Raw genomic sequence first — 10,597 nt, 5'->3', positions numbered from 1 at the left:
CCCCTGGAGAACGAAACAGTGAAACACAATGCGTCCTGTGGGCTGAGGTGACTGGTGTGAGCTGTCATCTTTTGCCACGACGGGAAACGATAAGAGAGCCTCTTCAGAAAATCCATCATAGGTCAAGACAGCAGGTTTTACAAGTACTTCCTTTTTGAGATTCGTTTGTGTTTTAAGGGTTCTCTGCAACAGCTGTTAACGGTCCCTGCCTGCTTGACTAAAGTTTCCAGCACCTTCCTCCAGGCAGCATCTCAGGTCCTCCCCCAGATACTGGCAGCGGACTGGTGACTCCCTAGGGGCCTGCGGGGGTGTGTGAGAGTGAGTGGGAGGGTTCAGAGCAGCTGGTGTCGGGAATGGGTGGGGACAGTTAGGGCGCTGCATCCGTGGTACCCATGTGGGCATGGACTGCAGACGGTGTCTCAGTTTCCAGAACCCCAGTACACAGGTGAACATGACCTGTGAGGCAGGGAAGATGCCCAAGCCTGGCTTCTAATTTGCACTGGAAACAGCATCAGGGACCCTCACGCCGTTACCAAGAAAGTGTCACTGAGCTGGAGCTGGGCTGAAGGGCGCAGCTCACCTGCATGACCTTAGAGTCTTCATCAGGCGTGATCTGGGCTTTGCTCCTCCTTAGCCCTCTGGTGATGGTGAACCATCTCTTCACATTGTGCAGTCCCGTCCGTCTTAGGCCAGCTTGTAGTGCAAGGATGAGATGGGACACATCCTGAGGATGCCCAGGAGAGCAGCTGTCTGTACACCTTGATCGACTTCTAAGTGGTCTTGTATTTTACAGAGGGGAAATTGATCGGGGGTTGCAATTCTCGCCTTTCCTGGGTGTGTATGAAAGTCTGCAGTATTGGCATTCACATTACCTTTCAAAGCTGAACACCTAGACGTCTGGGACTCAGCTCTCCACACTGCCCAGACGTCAGGAACACTGGAGATCAGACCATGACCTGAAATCGGATACCATGAGGACAAACACCACAGCCTTGCCTTGCCCTGACCGCCTCTCCGCTTACTATGGAGAACGGCTTGTCTGACTAGGACAGGGGGACCGGCGGTGAACTTGCTCTGTGTCATTTTGGTCATGCAAGTCCAGAAGACATCAGGAGACTCTGAGCTAGACTGTACCTTCAGCATCACTGTGAGTACTGGCCTCGGGGGACCCTAACCTAATGATGGTGACAGACTAAGGACATCCCAGAAGTTCATACACTAGTCCAATGTGTGTATGCCTATGAATATTTGACTTTACGTAAGAAAATGTAGACATGCTCAAGAAATGGCCCTTTAGATAGGCGGCCACCCTTTCTATTCTGGGAGTTCCAGTTTAATTTCAGGGAACCTCAGAGGAAGGTTAGGGGAAGAAAGACATTCTAAAAGGAGGAAGAGCCAGAGAGGCGAGAGGCAAAAGCCTCAGCCCTTGCTGGTTTTAAAGGGAAGGGGCCAATAAGCCAGGGAGTCCAGGCAGCTTTCAGAAACCAGTAAAACAAGGAAGCACATTCCTCTTGAGCCAGCCCTTCGGATACCTTGAATTCAGTCTGTCACTGTCATCAGCGTTCTGGCCTCTGGACCCACAAGGCAATGTGTCTGTAGGAGCTGGAGACCGCTCAGCTGGTTAACAGCACTATGTGTTACTTTTGCTACTTGCGGTACTCGAGTTCAGTGTCCACATCTCACACCTTAGAACTGCATGTAACCCCAGCAGGAAATCCCGTGGGGTGTCCTGTGTTCTGTGGCCTCCTTAGGTTTGTGCATGCGCGCACGCACACACACACACGCACACATACTTAATTTTTTTTTTTTTTGGTTTTTTTTCGAGACAGGGTTTCTCTGTGGCTTTGGAGCCTGTCCTGGAACTAGCTCTGTAGACCAGGCTGGTCTCGAACTCACAGAGATCCGCCTGCCTCTGCCTCCCGAGTGCTGGGATTAAAGGCGTGTGCCACCATCGCCCGGCCATACTTAATTTTTTAAAATTATCTTTTAAGTAAAACTTTCAGACTCGTTTTATTTTATGTGGATGTTTTGCCTGCTTGTATGTGCACCGGGTGCCTGCCCGGTGCCTGAGAAGGTCAGAAGAAGGCACTGGAACTAGAATTACAGATGGTTGTGAACTGCCCCGTGGATGCTGAGAATTCAGTCTGGGCCCTCTCTGAAAGAGTAGTCAGAGCTTTTAACCACTGAGCCGTCTCTCCACAACAAAAGAAGGTCATTGGGGATGGACCCATCCTTCAGAATCAGCAGCCTGCAGAATCAGGCTTGGAAATGCAGGACTTTTGATGACTGGTCTGCAGAGGGGGACACCTTTGTCCTAACTCTGACCTGGTGGAGATGGGACACTGTGCACTGCCTGGAAGGTCAGTAATAGATAACTATTGAAACCTTACAAGAGTATTGCTTAGCTGTGGGATTTCTAGTAAAGAACAAATATGTACCATACCATTGTCCCTTTCCTTAAGGGTCAATCCAAGCTGGACATTGGTGGAGCACACCCTTAACCCCATCACTGGGGAGGTAGATACAGGTGGACTCTGAGTACAAGGCCAGCCTGGTCTATATCAGTGAGTTCTGGTACAGTCAGAGGTACAGAGAGACCCTGTATAAAATAAAAATTCAAGAAAAGTAGACAGAAAGGAAACATAACCGCTAAGCCACCAGGTTTATGCCACTCTGCTCTGGCAGCAGGAGGTAAGTTTTCTGGTATCAGCACATGAATACAGATATGAAGATCAGCTCAGCACTGTGTCACTTTGGACAAGTTACAGCTGCTTTTCCTTTGGGCAGGGAGGAGGGAAGCAGGAGGGGACAGGGGCTCATGGAACCCAGGCTGGCATTGAACTTGCTATGTCTCCACAGCTTACTACTTCCTAACTGTAAATAAGAGATAATCTAGAATTCCATCCAGGCTTTACTAGCAGGAGGTACTAGTGTCAGCAAAGGCCGCTAAAAATCACAGCCCAGCATTCAGTCAGAAGGGTCACAAGTTCAAAGCCAACCTGGTGTCTGCAGGGCTGGCGGATTTGTGGGGGCTCAAGAGGAATGTGCTTCCTTGTTCTACTGGTTTCCGGAAGCTGCCTGGACTCACTGGCTTATTGGCCCCTTCCCTTCAAAACCAGCAAGGGTTGAGCTTTTGCCTCTCACCTCTCTGACTCTTCCTTCTTCTGGAATGTCTTTCTTCCCCTACCTGGAAAATTGCCTCCTTTGAGGTAGGTCCCCGGTGTTCAGTGGGAGTCCCATCCCTCCTCCTCTCTCTCTCCAAACTCCACCTGCTCATAGAATCTCCAAACAAAGGAAAAGTACCCAAAAGCCCAGTTCTGCATTCCTCCCCTGTTGCCGCCAGCCGTTCAAGTCCCCTCCTAAACGCTCAGCTTTTGACCATACCTGGGCACAAATCCTGCTTTGGCAGACACATCATCACCCCTCACCTACAATCTATAAACCCCCCTGCCTTAGTTCCAGTGTACAACTTCTCTAGCCTCAATCTCTGAGACCAGTGACCCTGCCCAGGAGTTGCTTTGTTCAATAAACCTGTTACTCTTTTTCAATTCAGCTTGATCCGGCTTACTGTGTCAGTGGAGAAACTTATTATGGGGGAGGCAGAAAACCTGTTACTCTGAAATTAAGTTGGGACTCCCAGGCTAGAAAGGGTGATCATCCATCTAAAGGAACTTCACTAAAGCAAAGCACACCTACATCTGTCAGGTAAAGTCACACATTCATAGACGGCTGGAATGGGTGTATGAATATTTCGGGATGTCCTTACTCTGTCACTATCGGTAGGTTAGGGTTTCCCAGAGGCTGATGGTTGCAGTGATGTGTCAGGCCAGCAAGACCCGAGATGTTTTCCTTCCTTCCTTCCTTCCTTCCTTCCTTCCTTCCTTCCTTCCATCCTTCCTTTCTTTCTTTCTTTTTTTTTTTTTTTTTGAGACTGGGTCTCACTATGCTGAAACTCACTGTGTAGACCAGGCTGGCCTGGAACTCACAGAAGCCACTTGCCTCCACTGGAGTAAGAGACACCCCAACTCCCACTGTTAGGAGCCCCACAAGCTACACAACCACAGCATCTGTGCAGAGGGCGGAGGTAAAATCCATGCAGTGCTGGGATTAAAGTCGTGTGTGGCATGAATAATAAAAACCCAGAGACAGTTCAACCTGAAGATCAGAAAAACAAAGCAGCCAGCTACGGGCCCTTACCTCTGCCTCAAACCAAAATGGCAGTCCTGCCTCCAGGAATCCTCAGAATGAGATTGAGCCTAAGACCTGTCTCCTCCTGTTTTATGTTCCTCTCTTGTGCTGGGATTAAAGGTGTGCACCACCACTGCCTGGCCTCTATAGCTAACTAGTGTAGCTTCTGGGATTAAAACTGTTTGTCACCGCTGCCTGGCCTGTATGGCTACTAGTGTGGCTGTTTTGCACTGACCTTCAGGCAAGCTTTATTTATTAAAACACAGATATTATACCTCTACGGTCATGTGCCCATGCCTGCCAGGATCTCCTTTCTTTCTTTATTATTTTTCTCTCACATTCCAGCCACAGTTTCTCCTCCCATTCCCTCCCACCTCCTCCCTTCTCCCCCGGATCCTCTCCTCCTCCATTTCCCTTCAGAAAAGAGCAGGGCCTCCCAGGGATGTAAACCAATGACATAACAAGCTACAGTAAGATGAGGCACATACCTCACATCAAGCCTGGGCAAGGCAACCCGGTAGGAGGAAAAGGGTCCCAAAAGCAGGCAAAAGAGTAAGAGACACCCCAACTCCCACTGTTAGGAGCCCCACAAGAACACCAAGCTACACAACCACAGCATCTATGCAGAGGGCTGAGGTAAAATCCATGCAGGCTCTGAGTGTTGGTTCAGTCTCTGTAAGCCTGTATGCACCCAGGTTAGTTGATTCTGTAGGCCGTTTTCTTGTGGTATCTGGGACCCCTCTGCCTCCTACAATCCTTCCTCGCCCTCTTCCACAGGATTCCCTGAGCTCCACCTAATGTTTGGCTGTGGGTCTCTACATCTACTGCCATCAGTTGCTGGGTGAAGCCTCTCTGATGACAATGACGCTGGGCTCCAGGCAAGACCTTTTCTTGAATAAATACATAACCAAAACCTGTCACATAGCTTCAGAGTCAGGAGAACAACTGTGGGCATCTGGTGGCATCGTGAAAGGGACTGGTGGCTGTTTGCTCTCTAAACCTCAAGACTTCTAGTAGATCTCTGGTGACTTTGTCTCTACTTCTTTGGTCTTGTCTTGAAGTGACACATAAGATACCTTGAGTCAAGCAGATGATGATTATTTGAAAAGAAGAGCAAACACTGTACATGGAATGGCAAACTTGAGATCCAGACACTGGCACGTGTCTGTAATTAAAGCCTGTGGGAGGTAGAGGCAGGAGGACTGGAGGACAGTTTGGTCTACATAGCAAACCACACTGGTCAGTCAAGAATCAGATGAAGAAGAAGATGGGGGAGGGGGTGAGGAGAAGAAGATGATGGTAGCAAAGAAAGTCGGACAATACAGTAGTACAAAATGATGGCTCAAAGCCCAGAATGCAGTGTCAGAAGGAAACAGGGCTAGCCTTTAAAGAAAATTGAAACGGGGGGCTCAAAACTCATTTACAGCCCCAAGGATGGAAGGAATTGGGGCTAACAACAATTTATGTGCTGAAGCTCAAGAAACTGGTCATGGTGGCGCACACCTCTAATCCTAGCCCTCGGGAGACTGAGGCAGTGTAACTCTGTGATCTCAAGGTGACACAGTCTCTATAGTGAGCTCCGGACCAGCCAGGACCAGATAGGACAGTGGTTTGCAGCCTTCCTACCGCTGCGACCCTTTGATGCAGCTCCTCATGCTGTGGTGACCCCAACCATAAAATTGTTTTTGTTGCCACTTCAGCAAGTCTTCTAAGGGGCAAAACCCTGCCAGTGAGACAGTCCTGGACCCTACCACTGTGGTTTGTCACCTCTCAGCTCCTCGGCTCCAGCTGGTTGAAGCAAGTGGGGAACTGAGCAGTCCACCATCAGCAACGGTCTAGAAATTGGTAGTGTCATTCTCAGAAAGTTAAATGGAGATTATGCAGATGACCACTCAGCAGGAGCTGGTGTTGACACCTGCATCCACACATCCTCTGTCGACCCACTGAGTAGAGCCTGCTACTCACAGCAACCGTGCCTGACTCCCAATCCCACACTGACTGAGGTGGGTGAGAGCCTGGCAGGGGTGCTTGTAGAGTAGGCATGCTCCAGTGTCTCTCGGTGCCCTGTGCCCCAAAATTCATCCACAAATGGACAACTTCGACTACCAACTGGAAAAGAGCCCAGTAGAGCGGGCTCAGAGCCCTCAGGGATGAAGCCTAGGTTAGACCAGGTGCGTTGTCTTATCCATTAAGTGGAGCTCACGTCCGGAACAGACGGCAGTAGAGGACAAAGATCAGCTCAGCTTTAGACCCAGCTGCACAGCTGGGGGTTTTATGTTCCGCGGGCCTCTTGCTGACATCTTATTTCCCTTCCTCCTTCTTTTTAAAGAAGCAATGGCTGCATAAATTTAATTTCTGAGCCAGCTGTGAAAGTGGCAGACACTGGGAGGGCATGGACTGGTATATGGCTGTACCAGGGGCCTCATTCCCAGGGATGAGAGATGCTTCCGAGGACACACATTCTGAAGCGGCTCTCAGAGCGCCTCAAAGGTCTTCAGCTTGCTTCCGCCCTCAATAGAAAGCGGATCCCGTTTTGGGGTTAAATTGTACATCTGGACACCTAGTGAATTTGTATACGCTTTCATGTCTCTCAGTAAGTTGAATTTGCTCTGTTGAAGTTATAACAAAATCCTTTGTACACATTCTTTCACCATAATTTTACTTTGAAAAAAAAAAGTAAGCCTAAAGGAAAGCTGAAAGAATAGTACTAAGAGCACCCTGTGTTCTTCATCTGGTATGTCAGTCCAGCCCAGTAACAGAAGTGCAGTCCTTAGGATATGTGTGTTCGTTTACATATGCATATGGTTACATGCCGACATATGCATACGGTTACATGCCGATACGGTTACTTGGTTACATGCCATAGAACAATCTGAGATGGTTTGGGTTTTTGTTCCTTTGTTTGTTTGTGTGACTTGACTTGATTTTATTGATTTTACTTTGAGACAAGGTCTCACGCTGACCCATGGGCCGTCCTTGAACTCACAGTGATCATTCTGCCTTCATCTCCTGAGCTCTGAGACTGCACGCGTGTCCCACCACACCTGTCTTCACAATGCCATAGAGCCAACGCCACCTAGGTTTCAGTATGGCCTGTGGTGGTCACACGAGAATAAAATTGTCTGATAAAGTTCTCAAATGTATTAGATATCACATGACTCTGTACACATTCACACCCTCTCTCTCTCTCACACACACACACACACACACACACGCCCTTTTCCTTCTGAGGGTGAAACTTGGAATCTGCAGAGTAGGCAGTGGGGATGGGAAGATGGGGGTGATTAAGGATAAGCCAGGACCATGGGAGCAGACTAGAACCCGAGTCAGACTCTCGGGCGGTGATGATGTAAAAATTAAAAAGTTGTGGTTTTACCCAGCATGCTCCATTTCCAACTTGGGATGCAAGCCCTCCATTGACACTCACCGACACCATTTCCATTCCTGCCCAGTGGAACTGTCATGGCTTTGCACGAATACTCACCTACTCACCTCTCTCTTCCATCCCATTGGTCAATGCTGCTCTCCCAGCCTAACAGCCACCAGCATCTCATCAGGGCAGCTGTGACGGCTTACAGGAAGCTTTCAGGGTCAGGCCTGTTGTCTTTCCCTATAGAAGAGGGTGGAGGGGTCATGAGACCCTCAGCTGAAAATCCAGCCACTCTTTCCTTCACCATCATCCCAGATGTGTGGAATCCTGCACCGGCTGCAGTAACTTCAGGAGGTGCTAGAGTGTACACAGACGGCTAACTGAAGAGGGACCCCACCCATACTGCTGTGGAGAAGTTGTCATCCATGCCGGGGTTCAGACTCCTCAGTGGCATGGCTGCTCTGAAGACACCCATGCTTTGGTAAGAAACTCCTCATCGAAGCTCTGTAAGTGGACCAAATAAACTCACTACCTCACGGAGTTGAACATCAGTAGATTCATACTTTGGTCTGTTGTTGGCACCTATGTGGGTTCAGTACATGTTTATTTAATTTACCCAGGAAATGTTCAAGAAGCGCTCGGTGCAGAACCTAGGATGAGTCTGGGAGAACACAGTGGCTTTGTTTCTCTGCCATAGGTGATGAGGTGTGTAACTGAAGCTCAATGGTCTGAGGGTGGGATGTCTTCAGGAGAACCCTGAGGTGAGCATCTTCATGTGCTGTGGAATTGCATTGTCCCCTGGCTGTAGCGGCACATGCATGACCCCTTTAAGAACTGCAACTGAGGACAGTGGTGGCGCATGCCTTTAATCCCAGCAGTCGGGAGGCAGAGGCAGGCAGATCCCTGTGAGTTCGAGGCTAGCCTGGTCTACAAGAGCTAGTTCCAGGACAGCTAGAACTGTTACACAGGGAAACCCTGTCTCAAAAAACCAAGAGAGAGAGAGAGAGAGAGAGAGAGAGAGAGAGAGAGAGAGAGAGAACTGCAGTTGCAGCTGGATTTTCTTCCCAGAAGGAGAGTCTTCAAGAACGTTTGTGAGGGCTATCCTAGCGGGGCTCATCTTATGTGTAATGGGGTGGCATGCCTCCTTGGTGAATTCATTTGCCAGGCCAGGGTAGAGCTATCCCGATAATGGCTGATAGACAGGAGAGTATCTTTCAGCCTCTAAATGCAGAATGCACGAAAGAAGGTTTAAGGAAGCTGCAGCAGAAGTGAGGCAGGAGCTCAGCCAAGTAGGAGCTGAAGCAGAACCCATGGAGGAATGCGGCTTACTAGCTCACTCGCCAGTTCCTGCTCAACTGGATTTCTTCTTCTTCTTCTTCTTCTTCTTCTTCTTCTTCTTCTTCTTCTTCTTCTTCTTCTTCTTCTTCTTCTTCTTCTTCTTCTTCTTCTTCTTCCTCCTCCTCCTCCTCTTCTTTTTTTTTGGTTTTTCGAGACAGAGTTTCTCTGTAGCTTTGGAGCCTGTCCTGGAACTAGCTTTTGTAGACCAGACTGGCCTTGAACTCACAGAGATCCACCTGCCTTGCCTCCCAAGTGCTGGGATTAAAGGCATGCACCCGCCCAGCCCTTAACTGGACTTCTTATACAGTCCAAGCCCACTTGCCTAGGGAATGGTGCAGCCCACAGTGGGCTGGCCCCACTCCCATCAATCATCAGTCAAGCCAGTCTCTCACAGTCATGGCTGTAGACCAACCTGACCTGGGAAATTTCCCACTTGAGACTCCCTCAGTGGGGAGTTGGCGAACTAGGACAGTCGCCAGGAGAACTGGATGTTATGCCCCTGTTGATGAAGACATCGCACGCTTGGGTGGCAGAATCTGAAGAGATCAAAATGGAATGTGGCTTGTGGTTCCCTCCCTGCTGCCTAGTTCACACGGTGCTGTCAGGCTGCTGTGCAGATTGCTGGGGGAGAAGAGTTCCCCTGTTTGAGGCTTGAGCCCTGGAGCTGTGGAAATACTACTTGGGTTGTGCCAAGCAACTTCCTGATTGGATTCCAGGTTTACTCCAGAGGGCAGAATTTACATCAGGTGCTGTAAAACAGGACAAAAACCTGTGGCTAAAGAGGTCACAGGCTCTAGTGAGGAAGCAAGCGCTTTGTTAACTGAATGTTTGTTAACTGTCAAATTTTTCTTCTAAATATTTATTTTTTTAGATCCATAGTTTATTGTGACTATCAGAATTAGCCAAGGAAGCTTGTTTTTGTTTTCTTTTTTTTTCCTGGGGTTTTGTTGGTGGTGGTGGTGGTTTTTTGTTTTGTTTTGTTTTTCAAGATGGAGTTTCTCTGTGTCACTTTGGCTGTCCTGGAACTCACTCTATAAACCAGGCTAGTCTCAAACTCATAGAGATCCACCTGCCTCTGCCTTCCAAGTGCTGGGATTAAGGGTGTGCGCCACTACTGCCCAGCAGAAGCTTGTTTTTTAAGAGAGCAGCATTTATTGTAAAGATTTACATTCTGGGGCTGACAAGATGACTCAGCCCAGCAGGTAAAGGTTCTGTCATTGAGCATCACACCCGAGTTCAATCCCCAGAGTCCACGTAATGGAAGGAGAGCACCAACTCTCTCACACTGTCTTCTGACCCCTCCCACACACACGAAATATAATTTAAAAACTTATATTCAATAAAACTTCTGGTTTTTTTTTGAGACAGGGTTTCACTGTGTGACCTTGGCTGTCCTGGAATTTGCTTTGTAGACCAGGCTGGCTTCAGACTCACAGAGATCCGTCTGCCTCTGCCTCCTGAGTGCTGGGATTAAAGGTATGTGCCACTACTGCCCAGCTTCAATAAAATTTCTGAAGATGACTGTTCCTGTATGGTGGCCCAATGTTCAGTGAGCAGTGGAAGACTATAACCAGGTGTATATCTCTCCTCCAAGGCTCAGGGATCGCTACAGGAGGGAGGCAGAAGGAACATAAGAGACGCAGCAAGGGGTGGGATGCTGTGGAATGCTGTCTTCCCAGGATAGCAGCCATGATCATCCTC

This window comes from Microtus pennsylvanicus, chromosome 3 (genome assembly GCF_037038515.1).
Source record: "Microtus pennsylvanicus isolate mMicPen1 chromosome 3, mMicPen1.hap1, whole genome shotgun sequence".
NCBI lineage: Eukaryota > Metazoa > Chordata > Mammalia > Rodentia > Cricetidae > Microtus > Microtus pennsylvanicus.
This window is presented reverse-complemented; position numbering follows the sequence as displayed.